Source organism: Mesoplodon bidens (assembly GCF_964165515.1).
Source record: "Mesoplodon bidens genome assembly, contig: HAP1_SCAFFOLD_55, whole genome shotgun sequence".
In the NCBI taxonomy this organism is placed as follows: domain Eukaryota; kingdom Metazoa; phylum Chordata; class Mammalia; order Artiodactyla; family Ziphiidae; genus Mesoplodon; species Mesoplodon bidens.
The window spans coordinates 2362898-2387064 of NW_027672046.1; positions in this window are offsets into that span (position 1 = coordinate 2362898).

The following is a 24167-nucleotide window of genomic DNA, read 5'->3' on the forward strand; positions in this document are numbered from 1 at the left end:
TTACAGGGGTCTTGGAGCATTGTGATGAAAAGGGCATGGATCATTTTGATGAAAAAGGAATGGTGACTTGTCATGACAGGGTTCAAAGAGCATACAGAAAACAAGTGTCAGGGAACATTTTGATGACAAATGCATTGAGCATTATGATGACAAAGTTCATGGAGCATTGTGATGAGAAGACCATGGATAACGGTGATGACGACCGTCATGGGGCATTGTTATCGCAAGTGTTATGGAATATTGTGATCACAAGGGTTTGGAGCATTGTTATGACAGAGGTCATGGAGCATTTTGATTTCATTGTGATGACAATAGCATGAAGCATTATGATGATGGGCATGGTGCATTGTTATGACAGGGTTCATGGAGCATTGAGATGAAAAGTGGCATGGAGCATTGTGTTTACAGGGGTCTTGGAGCATTCTGATGACAAGGGCATGGAGCATTGTGATGAGAAAGCCATGGAAATTTTCTGATGACATGCGTCATGGAGATTTGTGATGACAAGGGCATGGAGCACTGTGATTACAGGGGTCTTCACCATTGTGATGACAAGTGTCATGGAACCCTGTGATGACTAGGCCGTGGAGAATTGTGATGGCAGGTGTCAGGGTGCATTGTTGTGACAGAGGTAATGGAGCATTGTGATGAGAATGACATGGAACTTTGGTCTGAAATGTTTCATGGATTATTGTGAGGAGAGTGGGCATGGAGCATTGTGATGACAAGGTACAGAACACTATGATACATTGGTCATGCAGGATTGTAATGAAAAGGGCATGGAGCATTGTGATGAGAAGGGCATCGAGCATTGTTATGACAAGTGTTATGGAGCTTTGTGATGACAAGGGCATGGAGCAATGTGATGAGAGGGTTCATGGAGCATTGTGATGACAATGACATGGAGCACTGTGATACCAAGGGTCATGGAGCTTTGTGATGACAACTCATGGAGCATTTTGACGACAAGGGCACGGTGCATTGTGATAAGAAGGGCAGGGACCATTTTGATGACCGTGTCATGCAGCAATTTAATAAAAACTGTAATGGAACCTTTTGATGGCAGGGGTTATAGAACATTGTGACGTCAGGGGTCATGGAGCTTTGGGATGAAAAGGGTCATGGAGCATTTTGATGACAGGCGTTATGAAATACAGTGATGTCAGGGGTCATGGAACATTGTGATGATAAAGGGATGTAGCATTGTGATGACAGGGTCATGGAACATTGTGATTACAGGGGTGAGGGAGTATTGTAATGACTAGTGATGGAACATTGTGATATCTCTGTTAAGAGAGCATTTTGATGAGGAGTGCATGGACCATTGTGAGTACAAGGTTTATGGAGCACTGCAATGACAAGGTTGTGGACCGTTGTGATGAAATGTGCGTGGCACTTTGTGATGACAATGGTCATGGAGCATTGTTCTGACAAAGACATGAAGCATTCTGATGACAAGGGTCACAGAGAATTGTGATGAAATGTTCATAGAGCATTGTGGTTACAATGGTCACAGAGCCTTGTGACGATGCGGGCATGGACTATTGTGATGACAAACGTTATGAAGCATTGTGATGATTGGAGTCACGGAGCATTGTGATGACAGGGTTCATGGAGCATTGTGATGGCAAGGGCATGGAGCATTGTGATGACAGGGGCATGGAGCATGCTGATGACAAGCTTGTGGAGCATTGTGCTGACAAAGCAAGTAACACTCTGATGAGAAGTGTCATGGAACATAGTGATGCCAAGGACGTGGAGAATTGTGATGACAGGGAACATGGAGCATTGTGATGACCAGGGCATGGAGCCCTGTGATGGCAACACCGTGGAGCATTGTCATGAGAAGATCATGGATAATTGTGATGACAAGCATCATGGAGCACTGTAATGACAAGGGGTATGGAGCATTGTGATGTCAGGGGACATGGAGCCTTTTGATGAAAATGGTCATGGAGCATATGGATGACATGGCTTATGGAACATTGTGATGTCATAGGTCATCGAACATTGTGATGATAAGTGCATGTAGCACTGTGATGCCAGGAGTCATGGAACATTGTGATTACAGGGATGTAGGATTATTGTGACGAATAGTGATGGAACATTGTGATATCAGTGGTGAGAGAGCATATTGATGAGAAGTGCATGGAACATTGTGATGAAAAGGTTTATGGAGCATTGTGATGACAAGATTGTGGAGCACTGTGATGACATGTACATGGTGCATTGTGATGACATGAGTCGTGGAGCATTGTTTTGACAAGCGCATGGAGCATTCTGATGACAAGTGTCATGGAGCATTGTGCTGAGAAAGGCATAGAGCATTGTGATGAAAAGGATCAAAGAGCATTGTGATGAAATGTTCATGGAGCATTGTGGATAAAAAGGTCACAGAGAATGTTGATGACGAGGGCATGCACCTTTGTGATGACAAAGGGCATGAAGCATTGTGATGACTGGAGTCACGGAGCACTGTGATGACATGGCTCATGGAGCATTGTGATAACAAGGGCATGGAGCATTGTGATGACAAGGGCATGGAGCATTGGTCTAATAACTTTCATGGATTATTGCGATGACAGTTGGAATGGCACATTGTGATGAAAAGGGCATGGGGCATTAGTCTAATAAGTTTCATGGATTATTGCGATGACACTTGGAATGGCCCATTGTGATGACAAAGGCATGGAGCATTGAGATGCCAAGTGTCATGGAGGATTCTGATGACAAAGGTAATGGAGCATTGTGATGACAATGGCTTGGGCCATTGTGATGACAAGGGTCAGGTAGCATTGTGCTGAAAAGTGCATGGAGAACTGTGATGATAAGGGTCACAGAGCATTCTGATGACAAGCTTGTGGTGTATTTTGATGACAATGGCATGGAGCATTGTGATGAAAACGGCATGGGGCATTGTGATGAAAAAGGCTTGGAGCCTTTTCGTGACAGGGTACAAGGAGCATTCTGAAGACAAGTGTCAGGGAGCATTGTGATGACAAGTGTATTCAGAATTGTGATGACAAACTTCATGGAGCATTGTGATGAAAAGGGCATGGAGTATTGTGATGACAGGCATCATGGAGCATTGTGATGACAAGTGTTATGGAACTTTGTGATTACAAGGGTTTGGAGCATTGTGTTGACAGAGGTCATGGATCATTTTGATTTCAAGGAGTATGGAGCATTGTGATGACAAGGGCATGAAACAATGAGATCCCAAGGTTCATGGAGGATTGTGATGACAATGGTAATGGAATATTGTGATGACAGAGGTCATGAAGCATTGTGATGACAGAGGTCATGGAGAATTTTGATTTCATTGTGGTGACAGTAGCCAGAAGCATTATGATGATGGGCATGATGCATTGTGATGACAGGGTTAAGGAGCATTGGGCTGAAAATGTTCATGGAGTATTGTGATGACAGGGTTCATGAAGCATTGTGATGACAGAGGTCATGGAGAATTTTGATTTCATTGTGGTGACAGTAGCCATAAACATTATGATGATGGGTATGATGCATTGTGAAGACTGGGTTCATGGAGCATTGAGATGAAAAGGGGCATGGAGCATTGTGATTACAGTGGTCTGGGATCATTGTCATGACAAGGGCATGGAGCATTTTGATGAGAAGGCCATGGAACATTATGATGACATGTGTCATGGAGCTTTGTGATGACAAGGGCATGGAGCATTGCGATTACAGGGGTATTGGAGCATTGTGATGACATGTGTCATGGAGCCTTGTGATGACAAGGCCATGAAACAATGTGATGTCAGGGGTCATGGAGCATTTGTATGACAGGTGTAATGGAGCACTGTGATGAGAAGGGCATGGAACATTGTGATTACAAGCTTTATGGAGCATTGCCATGACAAATTTGTGGACCGTTGTGATAAAAAGCGCGTGGCACTTTGTGATGACAAGAGTCATGGAGGATTTTTCTGACAAAGGAGTGGAGCATTGTGATGACTAGGGTCACGGAGCATTGTGCTGGAAATTTCATAGAGCATTGTGGTTACAAAGGTCACAGAGCCTTGTGATGGCGCAGGCATGGACCTCTGTGATGAGAAATGTTATGAAGCATTGTGATGACTGGAGTCACAGAGCATTGTGATGACAGGTGTCACAGAGCAATGTGATGAGAGCGTTCATGGAGCATCGTGATGACCATGACATGGAGCACTGTGATCCCAAGCGTCATGGATCTTTGTGATGACAAAGGTCATGGAGCATTTTGATGACAAGTGTGTTGTGCATTGTGATGAGAAGGGCAGGGAGCATTTTGATGACAGGGTCATGGAGCAATTAGATGAAAAGGATCATGGAGCATTTTGATGACAGGGGTGATGGAACATTGTGTTGTCAGGGGTCATCGAATATTGTGATGATAATGCATGTAGCATGTTGATGACAGGAGTTATGGAACAATGTGATGCCAGGGGTGAGGGAGTATTGTGACGAATAGTGATGTAACATTGTGATATCAATGGTGAGAGAGCATTTTGATGAGAAGTGCATGGAGCATTGTGATGACAAGGTTTATGGAGCACTGTGATAACAAGATTGTGGAGCACTCTGATGACAAGCGTATGGTGCATTGTGATGACATGTGTCATGGAGCATTGTTCTGACAAGCGCATGGAGCATTGTGATGACAAGTGTCATGGAGCGTTGTGCTGAGAAAGGCATAGAGCATTGTGATGACAAGGGTCAAAGAGCATTGTGATGAAAAGTTCATGGAGCATTGTGGTTAAAAAGTTCACAGAGACTGTTGATGACGAGGGCATGGACCACTGTGATGACAAAGGTCATGAAGCATTGTGATGACTGGAGTCAAGGAGCATTTTGGTGACAGTGGTCATGGAGCATTGTGATAACAAGGGCATGGAGCATTGTGATGACAAGGGCATGGAGCATTGGTCTAATAAGTTTCATGGATTATTGTGATGACAGTTGGAATGGTGCATTCTGATGACAAGGGTATGGAGCATTGTGATGACCAGGTCATGCAGTATTGTGAAGACAGGTGTCATGGAGGATTCTGATGACAAAGGTAATGGAGCATTGTGATGACAGTGGCATGGAGCATTGTGATGGCAACGGTCAGGGAGCATGGTGCTGACAAGTGCATGCAGAATTGTGATGACAAGTGTCATGACAGGGGTCATGGAGCATTTTGCTTACAAAGGCATGTAGCATTGTGATGACAAGGGTCACGGAGCATTGTGATGAAAAGATCATGCAGCATTGTCGTTACAAATGTCACAGAGCCTTGTGATGACGCGGGCATCGACCACTGTGATGACAAATATTATGAAGCATTGTGATGCCTGGAGTCACGGAACATTGGGATGACAGGTGTCATGGAGCATTGTGATGACAAGGGCATGGAGCATTGTGATGAGAAGGTCATGGAGTATTGTGAAGATAGGTGTCAGGGAGCATTGTGATGACATATGTCATGGTCCATTGCGATGGCAATGGCAGGGAGCATTGGGATGCCAAATGTAATGGAGGATTGTGATGACAAATATAATGGAGAATTGTGATGACTAGGGCTTGGAGCATTATGATGACAAGGGCCATTGAGAATTTTCATGGCAAGGTCGTGAAGCATTGTGATGACAAGGTCCTGGAGCATTGTGATGAGAAAACCATGGAGCCTTGTGATGACAAATCTCATGGAGCATACTGATGAAATGGGGCATGGAGCATTGTGATTACAGGGGTCTTGGAGCACTGTGATGACAAGGGCATGGAGCATTTTGAACAGAAGGCCATGGAACATTCTGATGACATGTGTCATGGAGCTTTGTGATGAAAAGGGCATGGAGCATTGTGATTACAGGGGTCTTGGAGCATTGTGATGACAAGTGTCTTGGAGCCTTGTGATGACAAGCTCGTGTAACATTGTGATGGCAGGGGTCATGGATCATTGTTATGATAGGGGTAATGGAGCATTGTGATGAGAAGGGAAAGGAGCATTGTGATTTCAAGGTTTATGGAGCATTGTAATGACAAATTTGTGGACCGTAGTGATGAATAGTGCGTGGCACATTGTGATGACAAGGGTCATGGAGCATTTTTCTGACAAAGGCATGGAGCATTGTGATGACTAGTGTCACGGAGCATTGTGATGAATAGATCATGGAGCATTGTGGTTACAAAGGTCACAGAGCATTGGGATGATGCGGGCATGGACCATTCTGATGACAAATGTTATGAAGCATTGTGATGCCTGGAGTCACGGAGCATTGTGATGACATGGGTCATGGAGCCCTGCGATGACAAGGGCATGTAGCATTGTAATGACAGGGTCATGGAGCATTTTGATGAGAAGTTCATGGAGTATTTTGAAGAAAGGTGTCAGGGAGTATTGTGATGACATATGTCATGGTCCATTGCGATGACAATGGCAGGGAGCATTGTGATGCCAAATGTAATGGAGGATTGTGATGACAAATATAATGGAGCATTGTGATGACTAGGGCTTGGAGCATTATGATGACAAGGGCCATTGAGTATTTTCATGACAAGTCATGAAGCATTGTGATGACAAGATCCTGGAGCATTGTGATGAGAAAACCATGGAGCCTTGTGATGACAAATCTCATGGAGCATACTGAAGAAAAGGGACATGGACCATTGTGATTACAGGGGTCTTAGAACATTGTGATGACATGGGCATGGAGCATTGTGAGGAGAAGGCCAAGGAGCATTCTAATGACATGCGTCATTGAGCTTTGTGCTAACAAGGGCATGGAGCATTGTGATTGCAGGGGTCTTGGAGCATCGTGATGACAATGACATGGAGCACTGTGATCTCAAGCGTCATGCATCTTTGTGATGACAAAGGTCATGGAGCATTTTGATGACAAGTGTGTTGTGCATTGTGATGAGAAGGGCAGGGAGCATTTTGATGACAGGGACATGGAGCAAATTGATGAAAAGGATCATGGAGCATTTTGTTGACAGGGGTGATGGAACATTGTGTTGTCAGGGGTCATCGAATATTGTGATGATAATGCATGTAGAATGTTGATGACAGGAGTTATGGAACATTGTGATGCCAGGGGTGAGGGAGTATTGTGACGAATAGTGATGTAACATTGTGATATCAATGGTGAGAGAGCATTTTGATGAGATGTGCATGGAGCATTGTGATGACAAGTTTATGGAGCATTGTGATGACAAGTTTGTTGAGCACTCTGATGACAAGCGAATGGTGCATTGTCATGACATGTGTCATGGAGCATTGTTCTGACAAGCGCATGGAGCATTGTGATGACAAGTGTCATGGAGCATTGTGCTGAGAAAGGCATAGAGCATTGTGATGACAAGGGTCAAAGAGCATTGTGATGAAATGTTCATGGAGCATTGTGGTTAAAATGGTCACAGAGACTGTTGATGACGAGGGCATGGAACCTGTGATGCAAAAGTCGTGAAGCATTGTGATGACTGGAGTCACGGAGCATTGTGATGACAGGGGTCCTGGAGCATTGTGATAACAAGGGCATGGAGAATTGTGATGACAAGGGCATGGAACATTGGTCTAATATGTTTCATTGATTATTGCAATGACAGTTGGAATGGCGCATTGTGATGACAAGTTCATGGAGAATTGTGATGACCAGGTCATGCAGTATTGTGAAAACAGGTGTCAGGGAGTATTGTGATAACATATGTAATGGCCCATTGTGATGACAATGGCATGGAGCATTGTGATGCCAAGTGTCATGGAGGAATCTGATGACAAAGGTAATGGAGCATTTTGATGACAATAGCTTGGAGCATTGTGATGACAAAGGTCATGGAGCATTCTGAAGACAAGCTTCTGGAGTATTTTGATGACAATGGTATGGAGCATTGTGATGAAAACGGCATGGGGCATTGTGATGAAAAAGGCATGGAGCCTTTTCCTGACAGGGTCAAGGAGCATTCTGATGACAAGTGTCAGGGAGCATTGTGATGACAAGTGTATCGAGAATTGTGATGACAATGGTCATGGAGCATTGTGATGAAAAGTGCATGGACTACTTTGATGACAGGCATCATGGAGCGTTGTGATGACAAATGTTATGGAACACTGTGATCACAAGGGTTTGGAGCATTGTGATGAGAAGTGTCATCGCGCCATGTGTTGACAAGTCCATGGAGCATTTTGATGGCAGGGGTCATGGAGCATTTTAATTACAGGTGTAATGGAGCATTGTGATGAAAAGGGCATGGATCATTGTGATTACAAGGTTTATGGAGCACTGTGATGACAAATTTGTGGACCGTTGTAATGAAAAGCGTGTTGCACTCTGTGATGACAAGGGTCATGGAGCATTTTTCTGACAAAGGCATGGAGCATTGTGCTGAGATATTCATAGAGCATTTTGATGACAAGTGTCAAAGAGCATTGTGATGAAAAGTTCATGGAGCACTGTGGTTAAAAAGGACACAGAGACTGTTGATGACGAGCACATGGACCATTGTGATGACAAAGGTCATGAAGCATTTTGATGACTGCAGTCACGGAGCATTGTGATGACAGGGGTCATGAAGCATTGTGATAACAAGGGCATGGAGCATTGAGATGAAAAGTGCATGGAGCATTGGTCTAATAATTTCATGGATTATAGTGATGACATTTGGAAAGGCGCATTGTGATCACAAGGGCATGGATAATTGTGATGACCATGTCATGCATTATTGTGAAGGCAGTTGTCATGGAGCATTGTGATGACATATGTAATGGCCCGATGACAACAATGGCATGGAGCATTGTGATGCCAAGTGTCATGGAGGATTCTGATGACAATGGAAAAAGAGCATTGTGATGACAATGGTTTGGAGCATTGTGATGACAAAGGTCATGGAGCATTGTGATGAGAAGGGCATGGAATATTGTGATGACAGGCAGCATGCAGCGTTGTGATGACAAGTGTTATGGAATACTGTCATCACAAGAGTTTGGAGAATTGTGATGAGAGATGTCATGGATCATTTTGATTTCAAGGAGCATGGAGCATTCAGATGACAAGGGCATGAAGCAATGTGAACCCATGGTTCATGGAGGATTGTGAAGAAAATAGTATTGGAGTATTGTGACGACAAGCGCATAGAGCATTGTAATGACAAAGTCATGTAGCATTTTGCTGACAAAGTCATGGAGCATTGTGATGACAGGTGTCATGGAGCACTGTGATGACAAGAGTCACAGAGCATTGTGAATACAGGGGTCATGGAGCATTGGGATGACAAGGGCATGGAGCATTGTGAGGTGAAGACCAAGGAGCATTCTAATGATATGTGTCATTGAGCTTTGTGATGACAAGTGCATGGTGAATTATGATTACAGTGGTCCTTGAGCATTGTGATGAAAAAGGCATGGATCATGGTGATGAAAAAGGCATGGAGCCTTGTCATGACAGGGTTCAAGGAGCATACTGACGAATAGTGTCAGGGCGCATTGTGATGACAAGTGTATTGAGCATTTTGATAACAAAAGTCATGGAGCATTGTGATGAGAAGACCATGGATAATGGTGATGATGAGCATCATGGGGTGTTGTGATGATAAGTGTTATGGAACATTGTGATCACAAGGGTTCAGAGCATTATGATGACAGAGGTCATGGAGCATTTTGATTTCATTGTGATGACAAAAGCATGAAGCATTATGATATTGGGCATGATACATTGTGATGACAGGGTTCATGGAGCATTGAGATGAAAAGGGGCATGACATATTGTGATTACAGGGGTCTCGGAGCATTGTGATGACAAGGGCATGGAGCATTGTGATGTGAAGGCCATGGAACATTCTGATGACATGCGTCATGGAGGTTTGTGATGACAAGGACATGGAGCACTGTGATTACAGTGGTCTTGATCATTGTGATGACATGAGTCATGGAGCCTTGTGATAACAATGCCGTGTAACATTGTGATGGCAGGGGTCATCGATCATTGTTATGACAGGGGTAATGGAGCATTTTGATGAGAAGGGCATGGAGCATTGCTCTGAAATATTTCATGGATTATTGTGAAGAGAGTCGCATGGAGCATTGTGATGATGAGGGCACAGAACAGTGTGATACATGGGTCATGGGTCATGGAGCTTTGTGATGACAAGTCATGGAGCATTGTCATGACAAGCGCATGGATCATTGTGAAGAGAAGGTCATGGAGTATGGAGAAGACAGGTGTCAGGGAGCATTGTGATGACATATGTCATGGTCCATTGCAATGACAATGGCAGGGATTATTGTGATGCCTAATTTAATGGAGGATTGTGATGACAAATATAATGGAGCATTGTGATGACTAGTGCTTGTAGCATTATGATGACAAGGGCCATTGAGAATTTTCATGACAAGGTCGTGAAGCATTGTGATGACAAGGTCCTGGAACCTTGTGATGAGAAAATCATGGAGCCTTGTGATGACAATTATCATGGAGCATAGTGATGAAAAGGGGCATGGAGCATTGTGATTACAGGGGTCTTGGCACATTGTGAGGACAAGGGCATACATCATTGTCAGGAGAAGGCCAAGGAGCATTCTGATGACATGCGTCACTGAGCTTTGTGATGACAAGGGAATGGAGCATTGTGATTACAGGGGTCTTGGAGCATTGTGATGAAAAGGGCATGGATCATTTTGATGAAAAAGGAATGGTGACTTGTCATGACAGGGTTCAAAGAGCATACAGAAAACAAGTGTCAGGGAACATTTTGATGACAAATGCATTGAGCATTATGATGACAAAGTTCATGGAGCATTGTGATGAGAAGACCATGGATAACGGTGATGACGACCGTCATGGGGCATTGTTATCGCAAGTGTTATGGAATATTGTGATCACAAGGGTTTGGAGCATTGTTATGACAGAGGTCATGGAGCATTTTGATTTCATTGTGATGACAATAGCATGAAGCATTATGATGATGGGCATGGTGCATTGTGATGACAGGGTTCATGGAGCATTGAGATGAAAAGTGGCATGGAGCATTGTGTTTACAGGGGTCTTAGAGCATTCTGATGACAAGGGCATGGAGCATTGTGATGAGAAAGCCATGGAAATTTTCTGATGACATGCGTCATGGAGATTTGTGATGACAAGGGCATGGAGCACTGTGATTACAGGGGTCTTCACCATTGTGATGACAAGTGTCATGGAACCCTGTGATGACTAGGCCGTGGAGAATTGTGATGGCAGGTGTCAGGGTGCATTGTTGTGACAGAGGTAATGGAGCATTGTGATGAGAATGACATGGAACTTTGGTCTGAAATGTTTCATGGATTATTGTGAGGAGAGTGGGCATGGAGCATTGTGATGACAAGGTACAGAACACTATGATACATTGGTCATGCAGGATTGTAATGAAAAGGGCATGGAGCATTGTGATGAGAAGGGCATCGAGCATTGTTATGACAAGTGTTATGGAGCTTTGTGATGACAAGGGCATGGAGCAATGTGATGAGAGGGTTCATGGAGCATTGTGATGACAATGACATGGAGCACTGTGATACCAAGGGTCATGGAGCTTTGTGATGACAACTCATGGAGCATTTTGACGACAAGGGCACGGTGCATTGTGATGAGAAGGGCAGGGACCATTTTGATGACCGTGTCATGCAGCAATTTAATAAAAACTGTAATGGAACCTTTTGATGGCAGGGGTTATAGAACATTGTGACGTCAGGGGTCATGGAGCTTTGGGATGAAAAGGGTCATGGAGCATTTTGATGACAGGCGTTATGAAATACAGTGATGTCAGGGGTCATGGAACATTGTGATGATAAAGGGATGTAGCATTGTGATGACAGGGTCATGGAACATTGTGATTACAGGGGTGAGGGAGTATTGTAATGACTAGTGATGGAACATTGTGATATCTCTGTTAAGAGAGCATTTTGATGAGGAGTGCATGGACCATTGTGAGTACAAGGTTTATGGAGCACTGCAATGACAAGGTTGTGGACCGTTGTGATGAAATGTGCGTGGCACTTTGTGATGACAATGGTCATGGAGCATTGTTCTGACAAAGACATGAAGCATTCTGATGACAAGGGTCACAGAGAATTGTGATGAAATGTTCATAGAGCATTGTGGTTACAATGGTCACAGAGCCTTGTGACGATGCGGGCATGGACTATTGTGATGACAAACGTTATGAAGCATTGTGATGATTGGAGTCACGGAGCATTGTGATGACAGGGTTCATGGAGCATTGTGATGGCAAGGGCATGGAGCATTGTGATGACAGGGGCATGGAGCATGCTGATGACAAGCTTGTGGAGCATTGTGCTGACAAAGCAAGTAACACTCTGATGAGAAGTGTCATGGAACATAGTGATGCCAAGGACGTGGAGAATTGTGATGACAGGGAACATGGAGCATTGTGATGACCAGGGCATGGAGCCCTGTGATGGCAACACCGTGGAGCATTGTCATGAGAAGATCATGGATAATTGTGATGACAAGCATCATGGAGCACTGTAATGACAAGGGGTATGGAGCATTGTGATGTCAGGGGACATGGAGCCTTTTGATGAAAATGGTCATGGAGCATATGGATGACATGGCTTATGGAACATTGTGATGTCATAGGTCATCGAACATTGTGATGATAAGTGCATGTAGCACTGTGATGCCAGGAGTCATGGAACATTGTGATTACAGGGATGTAGGATTATTGTGACGAATAGTGATGGAACATTGTGATATCAGTGGTGAGAGAGCATATTGATGAGAAGTGCATGGAACATTGTGATGAAAAGGTTTATGGAGCATTGTGATGACAAGATTGTGGAGCACTGTGATGACATGTACATGGTGCATTGTGATGACATGAGTCGTGGAGCATTGTTTTGACAAGCGCATGGAGCATTCTGATGACAAGTGTCATGGAGCATTGTGCTGAGAAAGGCATAGAGCATTGTGATGAAAAGGATCAAAGAGCATTGTGATGAAATGTTCATGGAGCATTGTGGATAAAAAGGTCACAGAGAATGTTGATGACGAGGGCATGCACCTTTGTGATGACAAAGGGCATGAAGCATTGTGATGACTGGAGTCACGGAGCACTGTGATGACATGGCTCATGGAGCATTGTGATAACAAGGGCATGGAGCATTGTGATGACAAGGGCATGGAGCATTGGTCTAATAACTTTCATGGATTATTGCGATGACAGTTGGAATGGCACATTGTGATGAAAAGGGCATGGGGCATTAGTCTAATAAGTTTCATGGATTATTGCGATGACACTTGGAATGGCCCATTGTGATGACAAAGGCATGGAGCATTGAGATGCCAAGTGTCATGGAGGATTCTGATGACAAAGGTAATGGAGCATTGTGATGACAATGGCTTGGGCCATTGTGATGACAAGGGTCAGGTAGCATTGTGCTGAAAAGTGCATGGAGAACTGTGATGATAAGGGTCACAGAGCATTCTGATGACAAGCTTGTGGTGTATTTTGATGACAATGGCATGGAGCATTGTGATGAAAACGGCATGGGGCATTGTGATGAAAAAGGCTTGGAGCCTTTTCGTGACAGGGTACAAGGAGCATTCTGAAGACAAGTGTCAGGGAGCATTGTGATGACAAGTGTATTCAGAATTGTGATGACAAACTTCATGGAGCATTGTGATGAAAAGGGCATGGAGTATTGTGATGACAGGCATCATGGAGCATTGTGATGACAAGTGTTATGGAACTTTGTGATTACAAGGGTTTGGAGCATTGTGTTGACAGAGGTCATGGATCATTTTGATTTCAAGGAGTATGGAGCATTGTGATGACAAGGGCATGAAACAATGAGATCCCAAGGTTCATGGAGGATTGTGATGACAATGGTAATGGAATATTGTGATGACAGAGGTCATGAAGCATTGTGATGACAGAGGTCATGGAGAATTTTGATTTCATTGTGGTGACAGTAGCCAGAAGCATTATGATGATGGGCATGATGCATTGTGATGACAGGGTTAAGGAGCATTGGGCTGAAAATGTTCATGGAGTATTGTGATGACAGGGTTCATGAAGCATTGTGATGACAGAGGTCATGGAGAATTTTGATTTCATTGTGGTGACAGTAGCCAGAAACATTATGATGATGGGTATGATGCATTGTGAAGACTGGGTTCATGGAGCATTGAGATGAAAAGGGGCATGGAGCATTGTGATTACAGTGGTCTGGGATCATTGTCATGACAAGGGCATGGAGCATTTTGATGAGAAGGCCATGGAACATTATGATGACATGTGTCATGGAGCTTTGTGATGACAAGGGCATGGAGCATTGCGATTACAGGGGTATTGGAGCATTGTGATGACATGTGTCATGGAGCCTTGTGATGACAAGGCCATGAAACAATGTGATGGCAGGGGTCATGGAGCATTTGTATGACAGGTGTAATGGAGCACTGTGATGAGAAGGGCATGGAACATTGTGATTACAAGCTTTATGGAGCATTGCCATGACAAATTTGTGGACCGTTGTGATAAAAAGCGCGTGGCACTTTGTGATGACAAGAGTCATGGAGGATTTTTCTGACAAAGGAGTGGAGCATTGTGATGACTAGGGTCACGGAGCATTGTGCTGGAAATTTCATAGAGCATTGTGGTTACAAAGGTCACAGAGCCTTGTGATGGCGCAGGCATGGACCTCTGTGATGAGAAATGTTATGAAGCATTGTGATGACTGGAGTCACAGAGCATTGGGATGACAGGTGTCACAGAGCAATGTGATGAGAGCGTTCATGGAGCATCGTGATGACCATGACATGGAGCACTGTGATCCCAAGCGTCATGGATCTTTGTGATGACAAAGGTCATGGAGCATTTTGATGACAAGTGTGTTGTGCATTGTGATGAGAAGGGCAGGGAGCATTTTGATGACAGGGTCATGGAGCAATTAGATGAAAAGGATCATGGAGCATTTTGATGACAGGGGTGATGGAACATTGTGTTGTCAGGGGTCATCGAATATTGTGATGATAATGCATGTAGCATGTTGATGACAGGAGTTATGGAACAATGTGATGCCAGGGGTGAGGGAGTATTGTGACGAATAGTGATGTAACATTGTGATATCAATGGTGAGAGAGCATTTTGATGAGAAGTGCATGGAGCATTGTGATGACAAGGTTTATGGAGCACTGTGATAACAAGATTGTGGAGCACTCTGATGACAAGCGTATGGTGCATTGTGATGACATGTGTCATGGAGCATTGTTCTGACAAGCGCATGGAGCATTGTGATGACAAGTGTCATGGAGCGTTGTGCTGAGAAAGGCATAGAGCATTGTGATGACAAGGGTCAAAGAGCATTGTGATGAAAAGTTCATGGAGCATTGTGGTTAAAAAGTTCACAGAGACTGTTGATGACGAGGGCATGGACCACTGTGATGACAAAGGTCATGAAGCATTGTGATGACTGGAGTCAAGGAGCATTGTGGTGACAGTGGTCATGGAGCATTGTGATAACAAGGGCATGGAGCATTGTGATGACAAGGGCATGGAGCATTGGTCTAATAAGTTTCATGGATTATTGTGATGACAGTTGGAATGGTGCATTGTGATGACAAGGGTATGGAGCATTGTGATGACCAGGTCATGCAGTATTGTGAAGACAGGTGTCATGGAGGATTCTGATGACAAAGGTAATGGAGCATTGTGATGACAGTGGCATGGAGCATTGTGATGGCAACGGTCAGGGAGCATGGTGCTGACAAGTGCATGCAGAATTGTGATGACAAGTGTCATGACAGGGGTCATGGAGCATTTTGCTTACAAAGGCATGTAGCATTGTGATGACAAGGGTCACGGAGCATTGTGATGAAAAGATCATGCAGCATTGTCGTTACAAATGTCACAGAGCCTTGTGATGACGCGGGCATCGACCACTGTGATGACAAATATTATGAAGCATTGTGATGCCTGGAGTCACGGAACATTGGGATGACAGGTGTCATGGAGCATTGTGATGACAAGGGCATGGAGCATTGTGATGAGAAGGTCATGGAGTATTGTGAAGATAGGTGTCAGGGAGCATTGTGATGACATATGTCATGGTCCATTGCGATGGCAATGGCAGGGAGCATTGGGATGCCAAATGTAATGGAGGATTGTGATGACAAATATAATGGAGAATTGTGATGACTAGGGCTTGGAGCATTATGATGACAAGGGCCATTGAGAATTTTCATGGCAAGGTCGTGAAGCATTGTGATGACAAGGTCCTGGAGCATTGTGATGAGAAAACCATGGAGCCTTGTGATGACAAATCTCATGGAGCATACTGATGAAATGGGGCATGGAGCATTGTGATTACAGGGGTCTTGGAGCACTGTGATGACAAGGGCATGGAGCATTTTGAACAGAAGGCCATGGAACATTCTGATGACATGTGTCATGGAGCTTTGTGATGAAAAGGGCATGGAGCATTGTGATTACAGGGGTCTTGGAGCATTGTGATGACAAGTGTCTTGGAGCCTTGTGATGACAAGCTCGTGTAACATTGTGATGGCAGGGGTCATGGATCATTGTTATGATAGGGGTAATGGAGCATTGTGATGAGAAGGGAAAGGAGCATTGTGATTTCAAGGTTTATGGAGCATTGTAATGACAAATTTGTGGACCGTAGTGATGAATAGTGCGTGGCACATTGTGATGACAAGGGTCATGGAGCATTTTTCTGACAAAGGCATGGAGCATTGTGATGACTAGTGTCACGGAGCATTGTGATGAATAGATCATGGAGCATTGTGGTTACAAAGGTCACAGAGCATTGGGATGATGCGGGCATGGACCATTCTGATGACAAATGTTATGAAGCATTGTGATGCCTGGAGTCACGGAGCATTGTGATGACATGGGTCATGGAGCCCTGCGATGACAAGGGCATGTAGCATTGTAATGACAGGGTCATGGAGCATTTTGATGAGAAGTTCATGGAGTATTTTGAAGAAAGGTGTCAGGGAGTATTGTGATGACATATGTCATGGTCCATTGCGATGACAATGGCAGGGAGCATTGTGATGCCAAATGTAATGGAGGATTGTGATGACAAATATAATGGAGCATTGTGATGACTAGGGCTTGGAGCATTATGATGACAAGGGCCATTGAGTATTTTCATGACAAGTCATGAAGCATTGTGATGACAAGATCCTGGAGCATTGTGATGAGAAAACCATGGAGCCTTGTGATGACAAATCTCATGGAGCATACTGAAGAAAAGGGACATGGACCATTGTGATTACAGGGGTCTTAGAACATTGTGATGACATGGGCATGGAGCATTGTGAGGAGAAGGCCAAGGAGCATTCTAATGACATGCGTCATTGAGCTTTGTGCTAACAAGGGCATGGAGCATTGTGATTGCAGGGGTCTTGGAGCATCGTGATGACAATGACATGGAGCACTGTGATCTCAAGCGTCATGCATCTTTGTGATGACAAAGGTCATGGAGCATTTTGATGACAAGTGTGTTGTGCATTGTGATGAGAAGGGCAGGGAGCATTTTGATGACAGGGACATGGAGCAAATTGATGAAAAGGATCATGGAGCATTTTGTTGACAGGGGTGATGGAACATTGTGTTGTCAGGGGTCATCGAATATTGTGATGATAATGCATGTAGAATGTTGATGACAGGAGTTATGGAACATTGTGATGCCAGGGGTGAGGGAGTATTGTGACGAATAGTGATGTAACATTGTGATATCAATGGTGAGAGAGCATTTTGATGAGATGTGCATGGAGCATTGTGATGACAAGTTTATGGAGCATTGTGATGACAAGTTTGTTGAGCACTCTGATGACAAGCGAATGGTGCATTGTCATGACATGTGTCATGGAGCATTGTTCTGACAAGCGCATGGAGCATTGTGATGACAAGTGTCATGGAGCATTGTGCTGAGAAAGGCATAGAGCATTGTGATGACAAGGGTCAAAGAGCATTGTGATGAAATGTTCATGGAGCATTGTGGTTAAAATGGTCACAGAGACTGTTGATGACGAGGGCATGGAACCTGTGATGCAAAAGTCGTGAAGCATTGTGATGACTGGAGTCACGGAGCATTGTGATGACAGGGGTCCTGGAGCATTGTGATAACAAGGGCATGGAGAATTGTGATGACAAGGGCATGGAACATTGGTCTAATATGTTTCATTGATTATTGCAATGACAGTTGGAATGGCGCATTGTGATGACAAGTTCATGGAGAATTGTGATGACCAGGTCATGCAGTATTGTGAAAACAGGTGTCAGGGAGTATTGTGATAACATATGTAATGGCCCATTGTGATGACAATGGCATGGAGCATTGTGATGCCAAGTGTCATGGAGGAATCTGATGACAAAGGTAATGGAGCATTTTGATGACAATAGCTTGGAGCATTGTGATGACAAAGGTCATGGAGCATTCTGAAGACAAGCTTCTGGAGTATTTTGATGACAATGGTATGGAGCATTGTGATGAAAACGGCATGGGGCATTGTGATGAAAAAGGCATGGAGCCTTTTCCTGACAGGGTCAAGGAGCATTCTGATGACAAGTGTCAGGGAGCATTGTGATGACAAGTGTATCGAGAATTGTGATGACAATGGTCATGGAGCATTGTGATGAAAAGTGCATGGACTACTTTGATGACAGGCATCATGGAGCGTTGTGATGACAAATGTTATGGAACACTGTGATCACAAGGGTTTGGAGCATTGTGATGAGAAGTGTCATCGCGCCATGTGTTGACAAGTCCATGGAGCATTTTGATGGCAGGGGTCATGGAGCATTTTAATTACAGGTGTAATGGAGCATTGTGATGAAAAGGGCATGGATCATTGTGATTACAAGGTTTATGGAGCACTGTGATGACAAATTTGTGGACCGTTGTAATGAAAAGCGTGTTGCACTCTGTGATGACAAGGGTCATGGAGCATTTTTCTGACAAAGGCATGGAGCATTGTGCTGAGATATTCATAGAGCATTTTGATGACAAGTGTCAAAGAGCATTGTGATGAAAAGTTCATGGAGCACTGTGGTTAAAAAGGACACAGAGACTGTTGATGACGAGCACATGGACCATTGTGATGACAAAGGTCATGAAGCATTTTGATGACTGCAGTCACGGAGCATTGTGATGACAGGGGTCATGAAGCATTGTGATAACAAGGGCATGGAGCATTGAGATGAAAAGTGCATGGAGCATTGGTCTAATAATTTCATGGATTATAGTGATGACATTTGGAAAGGCGCATTGTGATCACAAGGGCATGGATAATTGTGATGACCATGTCATGCATTATTGTGAAGGCAGTTGTCATGGAGCATTGTGATGACATATGTAATGGCCCGATGACAACAATGGCATGGAGCATTGTGATGCCAAGTGTCATGGAGGATTCTGATGACAATGGAAAAAGAGCATTGTGATGACAATGGTTTGGAGCATTGTGATGACAAAGGTCATGGAGCATTGTGATGAGAAGGGCATGGAATATTGTGATGACAGGCAGCATGCAGCGTTGTGATGACAAGTGTTATGGAATACTGTCATCACAAGAGTTTGGAGAATTGTGATGAGAGATGTCATGGATCATTTTGATTTCAAGGAGCATGGAGCATTCAGATGACAAGGGCATGAAGCAATGTGAACCCATGGTTCATGGAGGATTGTGAAGAAAATAGTATTGGAGTATTGTGACGACAAGCGCATAGAGCATTGTAATGACAAAGTCATGTAGCATTTTGCTGACAAAGTCATGGAGCATTGTGATGACAGGTGTCATGGAGCACTGTGATGACAAGAGTCACAGAGCATTGTGAATACAGGGGTCATGGAGCATTGGGATGACAAGGGCATGGAGCATTGTGAGGTGAAGACCAAGGAGCATTCTAATGATATGTGTCATTGAGCTTTGTGATGACAAGTGCATGGTGAATTATGATTACAGTGGTCCTTGAGCATTGTGATGAAAAAGGCATGGATCATGGTGATGAAAAAGGCATGGAGCCTTGTCATGACAGGGTTCAAGGAGCATACTGACGAATAGTGTCAGGGCGCATTGTGATGACAAGTGTATTGAGCATTTTGATAACAAAAGTCATGGAGCATTGTGATGAGAAGACCATGGATAATGGTGATGATGAGCATCATGGGGTGTTGTGATGATAAGTGTTATGGAACATTGTGATCACAAGGGTTCAGAGCATTATGATGACAGAGGTCATGGAGCATTTTGATTTCATTGTGATGACAAAAGCATGAAGCATTATGATATTGGGCATGATACATTGTGATGACAGGGTTCATGGAGCATTGAGATGAAAAGGGGCATGACATATTGTGATTACAGGGGTCTCGGAGCATTGTGATGACAAGGGCATGGAGCATTGTGATGTGAAGGCCATGGAACATTCTGATGACATGCGTCATGGAGGTTTGTGATGACAAGGACATGGAGCACTGTGATTACAGTGGTCTTGATCATTGTGATGACATGAGTCATGGAGCCTTGTGATAACAATGCCGTGTAACATTGTGATGGCAGGGGTCATCGATCATTGTTATGACAGGGGTAATGGAGCATTTTGATGAGAAGGGCATGGAGCATTGCTCTGAAATATTTCATGGATTATTGTGAAGAGAGTCGCATGGAGCATTGTGATGATGAGGGCACAGAACAGTGTGATACATGGGTCATGGGTCATGGAGCTTTGTGATGACAAGTCATGGAGCATTGTCATGACAAGCGCATGGATCATTGTGAAGAGAAGGTCATGGAGTATGGAGAAGACAGGTGTCAGGGAGCATTGTGATGACATATGTCATGGTCCATTGCAATGACAATGGCAGGGATTATTGTGATGCCAAATTTAATGGAGGATTGTGATGACAAATATAATGGAGCATTGTGATGACTAGTGCTTGTAGCATTATGATGACAAGGGCCATTGAGAATTTTCATGACAAGGTCGTGAAGCATTGTGATGACAAGGTCCTGGAACCTTGTGATGAGAAAATCATGGAGCCTTGTGATGACAATTATCATGGAGCATAGTGATGAAAAGGGGCATGGAGCATTGTGATTACAGGGGTCTTGGCACATTGTGAGGACAAGGGCATACATCATTGTCAGGAGAAGGCCAAGGAGCATTCTGATGACATGCGTCACTGAGCTTTGTGATGACAAGGAAATGGAGCATTGTGATTACAGGGGTCTTGGAGCATTGTGATGAAAAGGGCATGGATCATTTTGATGAAAAAGGAATGGTGACTTGTCATGACAGGGTTCAAAGAGCATACAGAAAACAAGTGTCAGGGAACATTTTGATGACAAATGCATTGAGCATTATGATGACAAAGTTCATGGAGCATTGTGATGAGAAGACCATGGATAACGGTGATGACGACCGTCATGGGGCATTGTTATCGCAAGTGTTATGGAATATTGTGATCACAAGGGTTTGGAGCATTGTTATGACAGAGGTCATGGAGCATTTTGATTTCATTGTGATGACAATAGCATGAAGCATTATGATGATGGGCATGGTGCATTGTGATGACAGGGTTCATGGAGCATTGAGATGAAAAGTGGCATGGAGCATTGTGTTTACAGGGGTCTTGGAGCATTCTGATGACAAGGGCATGGAGCATTGTGATGAGAAAGCCATGGAAATTTTCTGATGACATGCGTCATGGAGATTTGTGATGACAAGGGCATGGAGCACTGTGATTACAGGGGTCTTCACCATTGTGATGACAAGTGTCATGGAACCCTGTGATGACTAGGCCGTGGAGAATTGTGATGGCAGGTGTCAGGGTGCATTGTTGTGACAGAGGTAATGGAGCATTGTGATGAGAATGACATGGAACTTTGGTCTGAAATGTTTCATGGATTATTGTGAGGAGAGTGGGCATGGAGCATTGTGATGACAAGGTACAGAACACTATGATACATTGGTCATGCAGGATTGTAATGAAAAGGGCATGGAGCATTGTGATGAGAAGGGCATCGAGCATTGTTATGACAAGTGTTATGGAGCTTTGTGATGACAAGGGCATGGAGCAATGTGATGAGAGGGTTCATGGAGCATTGTGATGACAATGACATGGAGCACTGTGATACCAAGGGTCATGGAGCTTTGTGATGACAACTCATGGAGCATTTTGACGACAAGGGCACGGTGCATTGTGATGAGAAGGGCAGGGACCATTTTGATGACCGTGTCATGCAGCAATTTAATAAAAACTGTAATGGAACCTTTTGATGGCAGGGGTTATAGAACATTGTGACGTCAGGGGTCATGGAGCTTTGGGATGAAAAGGGTCATGGAGCATTTTGATGACAGGCGTTATGAAATACAGTGATGTCAGGGGTCATGGAACATTGTGATGATAAAGGGATGTAGCATTGTGATGACAGGGTCATGGAACATTGTGATTACAGGGGTGAGGGAGTATTGTAATGACTAGTGATGGAACATTGTGATATCTCTGTTAAGAGAGCATTTTGATGAGGAGTGCATGGACCATTGTGAGTACAAGGTTTATGGAGCACTGCAATGACAAGGTTGTGGACCGTTGTGATGAAATGTGCGTGGCACTTTGTGATGACAATGGTCATGGAGCATTGTTCTGACAAAGACATGAAGCATTCTGATGACAAGGGTCACAGAGAATTGTGATGAAATGTTCATAGAGCATTGTGGTTACAATGGTCACAGAGCCTTGTGACGATGCGGGCATGGACTATTGTGATGACAAACGTTATGAAGCATTGTGATGATTGGAGTCACGGAGCATTGTGATGACAGGGTTCATGGAGCATTGTGATGGCAAGGGCATGGAGCATTGTGATGACAGGGGCATGGAGCATGCTGATGACAAGCTTGTGGAGCATTGTGCTGACAAAGCAAGTAACACTCTGATGAGAAGTGTCATGGAACATAGTGATGCCAAGGACGTGGAGAATTGTGATGACAGGGAACATGGAGCATTGTGATGACCAGGGCATGGAGCCCTGTGATGGCAACACCGTGGAGCATTGTCATGAGAAGATCATGGATAATTGTGATGACAAGCATCATGGAGCACTGTAATGACAAGGGGTATGGAGCATTGTGATGTCAGGGGACATGGAGCCTTTTGATGAAAATGGTCATGGAGCATATGGATGACATGGCTTATGGAACATTGTGATGTCATAGGTCATCGAACATTGTGATGATAAGTGCATGTAGCACTGTGATGCCAGGAGTCATGGAACATTGTGATTACAGGGATGTAGGATTATTGTGACGAATAGTGATGGAACATTGTGATATCAGTGGTGAGAGAGCATATTGATGAGAAGTGCATGGAACATTGTGATGAAAAGGTTTATGGAGCATTGTGATGACAAGATTGTGGAGCACTGTGATGACATGTACATGGTGCATTGTGATGACATGAGTCGTGGAGCATTGTTTTGACAAGCGCATGGAGCATTCTGATGACAAGTGTCATGGAGCATTGTGCTGAGAAAGGCATAGAGCATTGTGATGAAAAGGATCAAAGAGCATTGTGATGAAATGTTCATGGAGCATTGTGGATAAAAAGGTCACAGAGAATGTTGATGACGAGGGCATGCACCTTTGTGATGACAAAGGGCATGAAGCATTGTGATGACTGGAGTCACGGAGCACTGTGATGACATGGCTCATGGAGCATTGTGATAACAAGGGCATGGAGCATTGTGATGACAAGGGCATGGAGCATTGGTCTAATAACTTTCATGGATTATTGCGATGACAGTTGGAATGGCACATTGTGATGAAAAGGGCATGGGGCATTAGTCTAATAAGTTTCATGGATTATTGCGATGACACTTGGAATGGCCCATTGTGATGACAAAGGCATGGAGCATTGAGATGCCAAGTGTCATGGAGGATTCTGATGACAAAGGTAATGGAGCATTGTGATGACAATGGCTTGGGCCATTGTGATGACAAGGGTCAGGTAGCATTGTGCTGAAAAGTGCATGGAGAACTGTGATGATAAGGGTCACAGAGCATTCTGATGACAAGCTTGTGGTGTATTTTGATGACAATGGCATGGAGCATTGTGATGAAAACGGCATGGGGCATTGTGATGAAAAAGGCTTGGAGCCTTTTCGTGA